General features: G+C 42.6%; 1 protein-coding gene across 1 annotated transcript in view; it reads right to left on the reverse strand.

The window, feature by feature from the left end:
• The window catches only part of zfhx4 (zinc finger homeobox 4), a 327312-nt gene that overhangs the window by 98394 nt on the left and 213445 nt on the right, over nt 1-15473 (reverse strand). Inside the window, exon 3 of the mRNA XM_049564704.1 lies at nt 3507-3598. The gene's annotated coding sequence lies outside the window, so the exon portion shown is untranslated. The remainder of the gene's footprint in view (nt 1-3506; nt 3599-15473) is intronic.

The raw sequence follows: 15473 nt of genomic DNA on the forward strand, positions 1-15473 counted from the left end.
CATACATGCTCACACAAAACACTTTAATCCCTTATCCTTAACACTCCAAACTGTGTCATCGGCTGTAAAGAGAATTCAAGAAGCATGACTATGACAGAGAAGGAGGAAAAGCAATATTTAGAGGAGGAAGGGGAGGGATGAGAGGACAGGATAAAGGATTTTGTTCTAACTATGCAACAGTATTCAACTTGACACTCTCACGGCATTAAACTTGGTTCAGTTCTAAGGGTGGAAGTGTGTGTGTGTGTGTGTGTGTGTGTGTGTGTGTGTGTGTGCGCGTGGTATCGACAAACTCAGCCCTTGATCTGTGAAGAGGAGGTGATGGCGTCTTAAGAGTTGGCTGTGCACAAATTGTGTAGATTTAACCACTGGAAACAATCATGCAGTGTTTGTGTGTGAGTGTGCGCGCGCGCCTTTGTGTGTGTGTGTGGATAGAGCTACTGAAAGCAATTCCTCAGAATAACCGGTGAGTTGGACTACCTGCTGGCATGAGCTAAGCTGTAGATCGATAACAAGTGTTAGTGCGTATGCGTCTGTATATGAGAAAGTGTTTGTCGTATGTTTATATGTGTGTGTGGGTGGGTGTGGGTGTGGGTGTGCATATGTGTGTGCTGAGGCATCATACAGTTACTGGAACGCTTACTATATTTGGCTCCCTCAATGCAACATCAGGTTTTATGAAAGCAATCCATCTGAATCGCGGCAATAAATTTCCATCAGCCGACAATTTCTTAAGTGAAACTAACAAGTGTTTCTAAATTCTTTATAAAATTACATCTCAGCGAGAACAGATTAGACGTTAGAAACAACATTTAGGTCAATAATACAGTTTGGGAAACACAGTGGATCAATGCACACACAGCCAGCCGTGTGCACGCACACATACACAGATTCCGTTGCCATGGTGTCTGTATGCTTTTTGCATGTTCCTGTCACATCGGTGACGTGTGTGTCATGTGCTGAAGGGCATGGTGACCCAAGCAGCCAGCAGCCTTTTCCTCAGGGGTGACACGTCCATTACGCTCTAACAACAGGGACAGCCGGCGTCACAGGCCCCCGGTTCAACCTAAAACAGGCTCTGACAGCCTCTCTGGCGCTCGGCCGCAGACTGCCGCTGCATCACCAAGAATAATTCCTTAAAAGATTTTTACATATGTTTGAATTTTCACAGCATAAATTCAATAGGTGTCATGGGTGCAATGTTCATGAAACATGCAGAAAGCCCTGGCAACCTTCAACCTATTGGCCTTTACTTTCGGCTGGTTTCTGCCAAGATTGGCCGCAAGCAAATAAAATGCACAGTCATGTGATATTATGGAACATATTATGGGCTGTGATCGGATAGGACGGCTGCTAGTGCGGCCAAGCTGCATGAGGTCCGGCTCTGAGCCATCTCTGTTAGTTGGTCAGATCTGAGGGGTGCTCGGCCTAATCAATGCGTCCAGCAGTGTGGTTGCGTTTGCAGCAGTGGAGGAAAAGTTGGACCAGAACAGTATATACATTAATGGCTGCTGCTGCTGCTGGGCTTCACATGCAGTTAACTCTGCATTTTGAACATACTGAAGGTAATAAATCCATGTACAGAAACACGTTGTACTTAAAAAAAAAAAAAGGATCATGTTATGTAGAAGCAAATATTAAGTTCAAACCAGTAAACGATACATTTATGCACTTCTCCACTGTTGAAATCTGACAGTGTAAAGGAGCCACAAAACATATAAAATACAAAAAAAAATGAAAGAAAAAAAAAGGTGGTGTAGCTGTTAAAGTGCCCTGCTGCAACACGAACCACAGATATATAAAGGTTCCAAAATGTAGTAACAGACAGCAAGAGGTCAAAGGCCTCAGAGGACACAACATATTTGCTATTGGTACTTGGCTACTGTATGTAATCACAGTTTACCAGATATCCGAAAGTCAAAAGTTGAACAACAGAAACATAGTTGATCCTCCCCGGCTGGCACAAGACCGACCTTCAACGTTACAATGTGGTTGAAATTATCAGTTCAGTCAGTCAGTTGTTGTTTCAACATTAAAACAACATAAAAACGTCTAATTCTGATGGTTGTAAAAAGGTTAAAAAAAATCTCAGAAAACAACATTGAAATTTCAGAAAGATCTGTTTCAATGTTGAAACAATTTTAAAGCAATGTTTGAAGTTAATGAAATGTCAATGTTGATTCATCTTTCACAATCAAAACATAATCAAACAGTGATTCAACCATGGTGTATGACGCTGATTCAACAATGAATAAACATTATAATGCCAGCTGGGTTTGGTTGTTTTCAAATATGAGGCCCAAACATCTAATTTAAACTGCAGAACGTAGGGCTGTGCCGAACAGTTAGAAGCCCAGAAGCCTTGTGCATAACTGTGACAGATTCTAAATGCAATTAATGTGTAGGTTTGTTTTTTTGCATGCTATTCATCCTGGTTAAACCTGGTATTTCTGCACAGTTCCGGCTGTTTTCATGCACTGTTTGCACGTATACCTACAAAAATTAACACACCACAATTGGTATGTAATCCACATAATCAAGAAGGCCGCAATCATGTGACTAATGCACTGACTGGAGTAATGAAGAAAGTACTAAAAAGACCGAAAGTCCATGTGAGGAGGTATGTTGGGGTGGTGGATGGGTCAAACAACACAGGACTTTCCCCCTGGAGATCAGTGTTTGAAACCAAGTTGAACTCTGAGTTATTTTAAGGTATGTCATCTCCAGTTTCATTTTCTAAACCTAACCTATGCAAATTTATGTTTCTAAACCCAGAGACACCCAACCATGTTTCTTTACCTAAACCTTATCACAGTAACTTTATTTAACTTCACATAGAGTACCACAAAACTGTACCACAATCAGTAGCCTGGGCTATTATTTGCTTAAATCACTGAAGTCAACAGGTTGATATTTGGGACAGGTCTTTAATTCCTTTTATGCAGAACTCTATCTCAGCAAAGTTGGACAAAAATGATAAAATTGTTGATTTTAACCAGTTTCAGTATTATTTGTATAAAAAATAGGTTTCAGATAACATATTAATCATGAATCATTCATTTGATCTTGCACCGACAGACGGCCCATCACACCACTGTATCCTGTGGACTAAAGGTATATGAATAACTTACAGGGTAATCGAGGAATGGACACATAATTTGAGGAAGCCAACAACCTGGTTTTATACATCTGAAGAACCAGGCCTCTAACTGAGACAGGCCTTTATTTGTCAAAATGTGTAGCCACACCAGGCTAGTTAAAGGGACTGGGCGTTTAATTGGAACTAGGTTTTTAATTGAAGTTTTACAGCACATTACATCATTTGTGAAGTATTAATTCTTTAGATATTAATCAAACCAATATATGTGCATTTTTATGTAATATCTTCAAACTGTTGGATAAAGATAGGGTGAGACTTACCCACGAGGGCTCCACAACTGGAGCCTACAGCAAAGAGTAGACTTGAAGCGTTATGCACAGGAGGTTCAACTGGGAGCGAGACATACCTGCATATGCACAAAGACTGGACCTGCTGCGATGGATCAACCTCCGGTGAGCTGGTTAGGTAGCTGTGGTTTCCTCCTGGTTGGTGGTGTTGCTGGTGAAAATGCAAAACAGCAATAAAATGATCTGCTGGCACTGTTGCTAGTTAGCTCCCATGCTAAAAACAAGCTGGGTAATGCTAGCAGCAGATCCACTTAAATTACATTTATTTATCAAAGGAAGTTAATTAAAAAAAAGGACTAATTTAATCTGATGAATCACTTTACTCAAATTGAGGATTTGGTTTGACAGTTTTTTTAATTTCATTTTTTAAGGTGACGACATCATAAAATATGATTTTATTTGAAAAAAAGTTGAAAAAAGGCTTCAGTACAGCCCTTGAATGTGACTGAGGTTACATAAAAACTGTTTGTTAATTACTTTTCCCCGATTAATTTTGCCTCTTTCTAAAACATTCATGGCTGAGACTAATATTTTTTCAGTGGTTGCTATCCAAAAACGCCTGTGTCCAAAACATCCATCACACTTTGGAGGAGACTGACATCAACTGATGAAAAACATTTTGAATACAGTGATAAAATCGTGCAGCTGCACATCTGAATATATGAAACAATTACCAAATATACTAATTGGTGTGTTTTAAGTTACTGGGGAAAAAAAATTCTGCAAGATGTTACAGCATGATTACAGAGCTACACAAAACGAACAGCCGCAATATGAATCAGATTAAAATACCTCTAACTTTATCCTCTCCCCTGATGGGTCGTTAGTATTCTGGTGAGCGCATCTCCGTGCACAACAAAAGTTGATATGTCTGGCCTGACACTAAACATAATCACTCCCTGAAAACAAGGGGGGAGAGTTTTGAAGCTCGTTTTGATGCAAGCAGCAGCTTGGAGTCAGTAATGAGGATGTTGATTTTCTTGTGATTATAGAATTGCTGGTCTGTTTGTTGATATCGCTCAGCTGTGTCCCTCCCTCCCGCTGAGCAACATGGACACCAACTGCCAACATGTGAATTAAAATTACTTACCATCCAATTAGTCACACCGCTCACACTCGGAGCAGAAAACGTTCAGCACAACAAGAGATCAAATTCAGACTTCCTCGACTAAGACCTCGCAGTAGCTTGTAAGAAAGGTCCGACTACTACTGAGATATTATAAAAGCAGCAGCGAAAGGTGCAGCCATTACCACTAGACACTATATGAATTGTTGCCCTTGAAGAAATTGTTTAGGAAAAAGTCCGACATCTAAAAAATCTGTACATTTAACCTTTCATCCGTCATACACAAACATGCACTCAGTGAACCTCGCTTTGACCTGTTGACAACCTTCGATGTTCGTACACATCCACCCTGCTCCATTTACAATCTACAAACTCAAAGGAAGTACATACACCATCTCCAGTCTCTTGCAGACCTGGTGAATTTCAAGATGCACTTAAAAAGCAGCAGAAACAACTCATACACCCTCAAACCCTCTTAGTAAAAATGCTAAAATCTGAGCACTCCCATTATACATAATTTAGGGGAATCTATATTCATAGAAGTGCGGGGCGTGTTGTGCTCAATGAGGTAAAACGCCCCTGTGTGGCTAATGGAATGGCCTGAGTTGCGTGATTGAGTGAAATGTGCTGGAAAGATTGGGAGGAATTTTAGTGCAGATAAATAAAGAGGAGATTCTGCTTTTTACTGGGCGTCAGCATTAATGCAGCATCTCCCCAGGTGATCAACACATTCAAATGGAGAGATGGGAAGATGGAGGGAGAGAGTGATGGGGGAGACAAAGAGAGGTGGAGAGGGAGAGACGGGCAGAGAGAGAATGAGTGAGACGGCGGGAGAGCGAGGGAAGCGAGAGGACACTTTAAGAAATAGCCTGCCTCAATCCTACTCCACATGCACAAGGGCCATAGTATAGCATCTCATATATCATCATAATGTTACCATTGGAAGGTTCAAAGGAAGAAAAAAAAGGGGAGTGAAAAAATGGGTCTTTGCAAATTCAAAGTCAAAATAACCAAGGGACATTATGAAGCTTCTACAGTAGATGACTTGAGAAGGCCAGGGCTGTCACGTGCATTTTTTTCCTCCTCTTTTCTCTTCTTACCTTCCATAATTTTACGTCAAATGCGAGCGGGCAGCCCTTTCTTTTCACCTCCCACTCTCCACATCCATTACCTTTGGAGAGATGCAAAGTGAACATTTCAATTGGATTGCAATGGCCAGTTAGCGCTGCTTTGATCCCCACTCTGCTCTTTGAGGGCTCCATTGTTCCTGATTTGCTGGCTTGATTTGCCTGCCTGTGGATAATGGCCGAGGTGCCGCAGTCTGGCCTTCTCCCATCAACCCATTTCTCCTTATCATAGGCCTGCAGCTCAAAACATATATGAATTACTGTGATATACCCTTATGGTATGGAGTCCCTCGTCCTCCGCCTTATATCGCGTGGACTGGGATGCACCGTTATGTATAGATACTGCCACACAAACGATACAGTACAGCAGTGACTCAGGTATTCAATCCCCACCAAATGCATGGGTGTAAATTCCCCAGATGCCCTGCACCGGTGCTTGAATGGAGGCTGGTAATACAAAGAAGTGGCAGTTACAATTTTGTTGGGCCGCACGGTCCTTCATCTCATCAATCAAACACTGACACGATGAATTGGTGCCGAGGTGACTTTAAGTGTGCAGCAGTTTCTTCTTTATCTTTTAGATTGTTTGAGTTTGGGGTTCGGGCATTGCCCCCGAGACTAAAGCGGAGTGATATGCATGTTATCTGAACGCTGTTGTACAAGGTGTCTGTTTAACTCCACTTGGTCTAATTTAGGGAGGTCAATGGTTCAAGCTTCTCTGTTTTGTTAAAGAAGGAGCACAGTTTTATTCTTTATGATCAAAGCTCAGGACAGGTCTCTTACAAGAGGGTACGAATTGTTGTTTTATGCATTTATAGATCGACCTAGTAAGCTATGGCTGGAGCCTAACACCTTGTCCATCATTGCTATAATCAATTTTGACTTTTCTTGTTACATTTTTGTTTTTATGTTATCATTATTGTATTTTATTTGACTCGTAACACTAACAAAAGATCAATCAGTCATCGTGACTTGAAACCATTGTCCAGTTTACTTCTGTTGGGCCTTTACTGGTGTAGAAAGTTTACATTTGGACTATTCAATCATCTCTGCTTTGATATATATGAAAATGCTTCTTAACACATAAATATTGCAGTGACTTTTTTTTTGATTATAGTTCTTACCTACTGCAGTGCAAATAACGCAAAATTCAGCATCTCCTCTACAGAATGGTGCAGAAAAATCCCCTTAATATTTCTGTTGACGCATCCCGAAGGTGATCATTGACTAGCCTCGCTCTCATTTACACATTTGATTGCCTGCCTGAGACTTAAGAACAGCAATTGCTCGGGCCTCGCCTCTTCCCGGCTCGCCCGCAACCCCACCTTAAAGATAACTTTACCGCAGCGCGTGTAAAGCGAGAATGCAGAGAGAATTTGCTCAAGTGTCTGGTCTCCTCCCAGATACAAATGAACAATTTGTTTTCCATTTCTTTCCAAACCTTCATCTAAGCCTTTCTGCTTTGAAGTAGGGAGTGGAAAGGGAGGAGAAGGGGTAGGAAAGGAGGGGAGGTGGAGGGGGAGGTGGGCTACAGATTGTACGATACTGTGTTTGTCTTCAAAGAGTTCCGACTTGCTTACAAATGCACTGGCGAGTACAACACCTTCAAGGTGAAATTGATAAATCTGGTGGTAAGCTCTTTCATGGCAATAATAAGCAGAATTTGTAGAAAGGGTGCATGGATTTTTTTAGATGCAAATGTTGTCAAACACCACCAGGCGAAAACTAAATTGAACTGTGCCAAGGAGATAAGAATATTTTTTGAGAAAGCACACAGGTACGTAATTACATTCATGAACAATATCAAATGGGTCTGGCACATCTTAATCAGGGCAGATATAGTGTTTTATGCTTTCTGTACTCGAAAACATCCAGTGTTTGCCCTTTGATCAGCACCACAGTTGGCCATCTTCAATGGATTTCACATTTCTGAAATATCCACCACGTTTCCCCTTTACATATCAAACACATGATCTTATTGTAGTCATTCAGACAGAAACTTTCCAGAGGCTCAGACTGAGCACAAACAAACAAGCCATGAGGAAGAAAAAAAAAACACAGGAAGACAAAGAGGAAAGGGAGAAAACTCATCAGTTGTCCATCTGGCAGATGACATCCTTTGTACCCTCTCTGTCATTTCTTTCTCATCTGCTAGGATGGACAGAATCTCCCCTCTCTCTCTCTGGGATGACTGCTTCACTGAAGTCCCTGGAGACACCTTTTTCCTCTGTCTCTCTCGCTTCTCCTCTCTCTTCCTCTCAGTGCTCGCTATTTTCCTGAAACTTTATGAATTAGTTACAACCCCTTTTTCCTTCCTCACCTCCTCTCTTACTTTCTCATCTCAGCCTGGACGCGGATCCAACACCTGCCTCTAGACAAACTGTCCGTCTCTCTGTCCATCTGTCTGTCTACCTCACCCCCCCTCTTTTTTTCTCAATGCCTGTCTGGCCCAAAAGCTCCCTGGGAAAAAATACAAGATGAAATTGAAAAAAATTATATAGATATATTTTTCAAGAAAAAAGTTAGTGCTCTCGCATTCGTAAATGAAATGCAGCTGTGGATCGAATGGCCTCACAACTCCCCGTCGTCCGCTATACCCCCCCTTCCCTCCTACTCCCTCTAAGATTGGGCAGACACAGGGGGTGGTGTGTATGTGTGTGTGTGTATTTGTGTGTCCAACTCCTTTGTGACCGCTTTCCTGAACCCGAACCCTCCCTGCACAGAGGGAAATGGCGGACTGTGGCAACGACAGGGCAGTTTTACAGTGCACCGGGCTGAATGTTAAACTTATATTTAATGTATGACATTTCACACAAATCATCCGGCCACAGACATGACCCTGGGGTATTCCGCAGATTGCTTTTTCAGTGCCTCAGCAACTGTGGAATTATTCGTCCCAGAGAGAGAGAGAGGGAGAGAGGGGGGGAGAAAAAAAGCCTTTGAGTTTGGCAAAATGATCGCCCTCTCACTGCTCTGGCCATCCCAGACTGGAAGCTCTCTCCCTCTTTTCTCTGTGATATCATGATCGCAGGGCTGTGCCAAATTGAAAACATCTTGGCAGTCTGGGGGCTGTATGAAATAACCATATATTATGTGTAGTATAACACCCGACTGGATAGCAAAACAATTATGCTGTTTTGCAGTCTCAAAAGATTCCTTGTGCCCCCCTCAACCCTCCACTCCCTTCATTTCCATGTAAAAATCTTCAGAGGGGAGTGTGGAAATTATCTCAGATTTGTAAATTGGAGTTGGATTTTAACCCCATACCCCCTCCCAGAATCTCGTCTGATATGAATAAGTCTACAACAGTTTACAGCGATATGTACATACCCCAGCATGGCCATCTGTACGGATTAAGAAAAACGCTGTAAATATCTCATATTCAATTCCCCCTCTGTGAGGCGTTTTTGCACCGACACGATATGGAAATAGTGGCAACCACAATAAGAGTTCATGAATACACAGCAAGGAGGAGGCCCTAGCATCCCCAAAACACTGCAGTGCTGAAAATAAACACAGGGCTGCTTTTTTTTTTTTTTTTGTTGCCGCTATGGCGAGCTTTTCAAATAGCACAGAAACCATATAGAGAAAATTCAACATTTTCTTGGCTTTCTTCTCAGTACAGCCTCGCAGAGCAATGTATTTATACCAATGGGCTCTGCAAGTTGGGTCATCCATTTTATCTGAGGGGACATTTTTCAACATTTAGGTTTCGATGTGAGAGGTGCGCTGTCCACTACATCAGCGTCACTCTCTCTTTTCAAGGTTACGCGGCGGGCGGGGAGTTTAAGAGCATTAGGGCACGGCTACCTGGCACGCACACACACGCCTGAGCCTCGTAATGCCCATGTATTAATAGACAGATTCCCTGATACTATATGTATATACTGTTCGAATATGGCTACTGTTTCTTCATGCTTAGATTTTATACCCAAAGCAGTGTGTAAACAACTGAGATAAGAGGATTTGAATCTCGGCATCATGCCCAATTATGAAGAATCATTTGCTACAGCTAACACCATCAGCAGTGTAAACATTACAGAAAGATGAAAAAGAATAGGCTACCACCCACTGTACAGTCCCTCCAAACACACACACACACACACACACACACACACACACACACACACACACACACTTTAACATATGCTTAATAGACAAGGCCCAAAAATGATCAGAAACAACTCAACCACATTTGCCCGTTGTGCCTTCAAGCCTAAATTCAGAGCACAACATGATACACAAGTGTCTATGTAAAGCTCAGCACTCATGATAAACAACTAAGATAAGAGGATTTGAATATCTGCATCGTGTCTAATTATGAGGAATCATTAGATACGACTAACAAAGTCAGCACTGTAAACAGCACAGAAAGATAAAAAAAAAAGGATATCATACACTGTGCTAAGTCCCCCTGAAAACACACTCGCGCGCAGAAATACACAAACACTCTAAGTCACAACCACAGTCAACAGCATAATTATCAGTTTCCCCTCAGGGCGTTAGGAAACCTGTTCCTAATTGGAACCCAGTTGGGACTTTACATGGATTAAAATACATGAGGCTTCTGTAAGAGGGAAACACACACACACACACACACACACACACACACACACAAATATAAAAACGCCAGCCCAATGAGTTGACAACGGTCCTCCCAAATTTTTATTTACGCTAAATCTGGCATGATCCCCGTTGTCTCGCTACACACGGGTCAAGCGCAACAACACAAGTCTCCAAAGCACAATTACGCCACTATTTTCCCCCTGTTTTGTATTCTGTTTTTCTTTATTTTTGTTCCATTTCCCTGACTTAAGCTGTTGTCTAATGGACAGCATCGTGACAGAAAGGAGTTTGGTATCAGATTGAAGCCGGTTGCCCTTTTTGCCAATTTGCGAGCAGCCTCCTCTGTACTTGTAAGATGGCCAATTAGCTGACCGTCTGACAGAGGCTCTCTGACTGTGGCTATTAAAACACACACTCGTAGGGGCGCGCGCGTGCGCTCATACAAGCACGCAGATGCGCATGCATACACGTGCTCTCTCTCTCTCTCTCTCTCACACACACACACAGAAACACACACACACACACAGTACAGTGCTGCCTCTGACTGTCCATCTCTATCTGCTGTTTTTGCGAGAAGCGTGCCTAGCCCTCACCCCTCACCTTCTACTCACAATTAGGAAGACACACACACACACACACACACACACACACACACACACACATGCACCTTCATTTCCTTCACCAAAAGATGCTATGCTCCCTGACCTCTTTCAACCCCCTCCCACCCCCACCTGTTCTCCATCCTCCTCCTCGCCCGTTTCCTCTCCACGTTAACCCTGCTCCTCTCTAACTTTCCTCTCCATCACATTTGTCTGACTCCTTTCATCTTCTCCTGCAGCTTCTTATTTAAACTCATCTTTACCACCATCTATTTGGAATATTGGTCTCAAACGTCACAAGTCTTACTTGTTTAGTTTTGATGTGTTACCCTAATATTTTAATCGTTTAAAAAGCTAACGATCATCCATATTCAAACAATCAAACACCTTGAGAGTTTACTTTTGCTTGGTTTTCTGCGTCAAATCTACGTCTCACTGTATGATCTAAATAGTGATCCAAACACGCACACGTAGGACCAGCATGCAAAAATAATATATACATGAGAATCAATGCACACAGACAGTTAAACACATGCATGGACACACAGCATATACTGCATGCATCTTTGCACACACATGTTGCTGATAACCACACCATGCTGTTTTCTTGTGGCAGCATTTGACCCACTGTATAAAACCTTAGAAAAAAAAGAGGCAATATAACAGAAATGCATCAGTGTTGGTGGATTTTAAAAAGTGGATTTTTAAGACCCGATAAACTACATATGGACACACCAACATAAACATACATGCACCCTGAGGACCTCCCCTGTTGAATCTCAACCTTTATGCACCCCCCAGCCCAAGCCAACGCTCCCCCCACCACCCCCTCTCTTGTCTTTGTTGTCCATCAGAGCTGTTTGTTTTAAGCCTCAGCTCCAGCCCCGTCACTCCTCTTCCTTTCACGGTCAAGTTCAAGGGTCCTCCAGAAACACACAGTGTGGTTGTGTGCAGGGGGTTGGTGGGTGAGGTCAACAGTTCCCTGGGACTATAAACGCACAAGGCACGGACACCTGCAGGCGTACATACTTGCTCACCGGCTGCACACATGGACACACTCGCCCATATTCACAACATGGTAGGTATATAGATATATATGTGAACGTAACGCAAACATAGACACATAAATATTCAACAACTGTATTCACAGACGCATGCGCTTTGACCTGCAAAAATAAGAAATAAAAAAAGAAAGAAAATGAATAAATAAAATGTACTGACACCTACACACTCATACCGGTGCACCTGCTTCCTCAAGGTCTGTCGGCTGCAGTCAAAATGGTGGACACAATAACACTGGGCTTAGCTTTGATTCCTAATATGGAGGAAACAATTCTATTTTTCCGTGGGGCCACTGATACTTGGAGATAGAATTCAACCTCTCTCTCTCTCCCACACACACACACACACACACACACACACACACACACACACACCACACCCTATCTCACTCCCTCTTCCTATTTCTCTTTCTTGATATATCTGGACATTACTGTGTGTGTCAGCTTGAGCAGAAACATGAAGAGAGAGGGGGAAGAGAGCGGTTGTGACACACATCCGAAAACATGAATCCTCTCCCAGAAATAAGACGGAGAAATATTGTCACGTCTTGCAATGAAATTAAGGTGAAGGAAATAAATTGTTTAATTTAAACAGAACCTCTATTAACATACATCCCTGTTATAATCCGTGTTTAAATTCCACGAGTGGCTTTAAAATGTCATGTAAAGTTAATGAATTTGAATAAAAATATCCCTCTTATATTTTACTGTTATTACAGAATAACACTGACAAAAAAAGAGGAAGTTTAGTTCTGCTCTTCTAAGATTTATTTGCATTGTAAATGCAATCTGCATGTCTATCTGCAATTATTTCTAATTAATTTTCATCTAATTCTTGGGAGACTATTTCAGGCCCAGAATTAACACAAAGGAACTTCCTGCCTCAGTTCTCACACCAAAGATAATTATAAAGTTAAGAGGGTTTGCTAATTTAAAAATGCTATCTGCATGACATCAAATATACATCTTTGATCTCACTCTGTCCCTGATGGTTAAATGCCTTTAATTATATTCAGAAAAATTAACTTTCTCAGAATAATTAACAGTGACTCCTCTTTTTGTTTGTATGTAGAGTGTGTTGCATACTTTGTGCTTAATTAATTCCAGTGACAAACAAACTCCAATCTCCCAGTATATACATACTATTATACAAACGTGCGGAAAACCCATCAATTGCACATCAAAACAGTGCACTCGATCGTGCATTCCCAATGCAATATGTGCAAATAGTGCAATAGCTTTGCCATTCCACACACATGTGACTTGCACTTGGAGCAATTTCCTTAAATCTCTGCATACCGTGAAGCATAATCCTTATACATTGTGAAAATTGCACAAAGCACACATATGACCCACATGTGTTCTTGACGATCAGGGGGGACCTTCTCCATATCTCATTATATTCCCCTATAGCATATCAGCATCTCCCTAGGTGAATGTGTATACATACACAGAGGAAGAGAAAGAGTCAGATGATTCATATTATCTTTATCACCCAGCTACAGGAGCTGGCTTGCCTCCCCTCCCTCCTCCTCCCCATTATGTAAAACTATGGATTACGTTTGGTATGCGCATGAATCCTGCATTCAGAGGTGTGTATGCATGTGTGTGTGTGTGTGTGTGTGCTGGGGACTTTATAGCGTGTGTTTGAGAGGGAAAGGTGGGGTGGGGTGTATATACATCCATGCATGCATGTATGCATCCATGCAGAGACCCCCTCCATCCCTCTCTCTCTCCCTCTCTCTCCATCTATCATGCATCCATAGGTCTATCAGCTTCGGGAATGAGGTGTGGAGAGAGGGGAAGGGGCGAAGGGTGCACGTGGGGAAGAGAAATAAATTTAGCCCCCCTACTTTAAAAATGCACATACATTTCCATACATTGAAAACGCAGTGAGGTGCACACACCCTTTGCTGCTGTATCCCCAATATGCACCCCCCCTTCCATCACAGACACACACACACCCCAAAACACCACCAAATACAGCAAAGATGAATGTGTGTGTCCCGCTCAGTGGGTGCGGATGAAAATCTACCCCTTGCCATATTTATCTTCATAAGAGCAGAAGGTGCATGTGTGTTTGTCTGTATACATACTGGTTGTGTGCCTGGAGTCTGCGTGTTTGTTTTTGTGAGTGTGTGTGTGTGTGTGTGTGTACATAAGTTCATTTACCTCAACTGAAGAAAAAAAAGACCTTAGCTTCTTTTGTATGGTATAAAAATAAAAAATAAAAATCTCAACAAGATAGATTTTCTTGATTCTTATAAGTAACGCACATCAAAATATTGCAGCATGTGCTGCAGGTCCAAAATAAGCAATTCAGTCAGTCGAACGTCTCGGGAGTTTGCAAGTCGCAGTACCTTCGCGCTACATCCACAACCCCCCAAACGCCTTCCCTTTTTTCCATTTCCATACCAAAATGTATTTGTTGATGCATAGATTCCAAATAGTTTATAGTCTATTTGCCGTGTCATGTAGCAAGGCTTTCAGGCGCCAAAACAACAACCACGACCTTTCCCTAAAAAGCAGCCGAAACACCCACCCCTTGTAGATAATGACGGCCTGTCGCGAGAGAGGAGAGAGAAACACGGGTGTGGTATTATTAAGCGAGACTAGTTTGTTCGGGAGAAGTGTTTTTGGCTTTTAAAAAGTTCCATTTTGCACTCCCCAGGCGCTGCATATGGGGTACCCCAGGGAGGCGTGCGTGTGTGTGTGTGTGTGTGTGTGTGTGTGTGTGTGTGTGTGTACACACTCTAAAATATTCTGACTGAGCTGTCTAGCGGCTCACAGAGCAGGGAGATGTGTCCTGTCTCCTGCATTCAAATGTGAGTGGGTTTTGGAGAGCAAAAGTAAACAGATATGCTTGCTTGAACACACACATGAGAACGCGTGTATGCGCGCACCTGCTGTCTCGACATGTATGCATGCATGTACGCACAACCACACACAAATGCCGTATGAATATGAGCACGCACATGTGAACACAAGACACGTGTGTGTGCGAGGTGCGTGTCTCCCCATCTGTTGTCCATCCATATTTCCACCTATCTGCCCATCAAGCCCATCACGGGAACGTCAGCTCGGCCACGCTGACAAACACCGGCGGTGTCAGTCAACCGGCGTTATATTATAAATAAATTATAAATATTTTTAAAAGAATATTTCATAAGCGACCAGCGTCGAGAAGCCGGTCGTCATGGGCTTGCCCTTTCATAGCCGGCAAAGCCGCAGTTTTATATGGCAACGTAAACCTCTGCAGGTCTACATTCTCAATTCACTCCTTAAGCTCTTTAATGCTTTTCCATATCACACCTGCAGTATATGGGCTGTAATATAAGATAGCCCAAGACAATGAGCTGTCCAGTTGCCGAGGGGGTTAGCTGACAGCGTGTTATGAGGGAGGAGGCAGGAGGGATAGAGAGAGGTCGAGCAAAGGGTAGGATGGGGCCCTTCAAACAAAATATGACCCTTAAAAAGCCCCGCCGATTGTGCGATCCGAATCCTCCTTGCTACCATATTTCCTCCTACTCTCTGCCGCCCCATCCCACCCCACCCCACCCCTCGCTCTCACTGCTGTCCCTCCTTCACTTCGCTCTGTCCTCACTCA

This window comes from Epinephelus fuscoguttatus, linkage group LG21 (assembly GCF_011397635.1).
Source record: "Epinephelus fuscoguttatus linkage group LG21, E.fuscoguttatus.final_Chr_v1".
Taxonomy (NCBI): Eukaryota; Metazoa; Chordata; class Actinopteri; order Perciformes; family Serranidae; genus Epinephelus; species Epinephelus fuscoguttatus.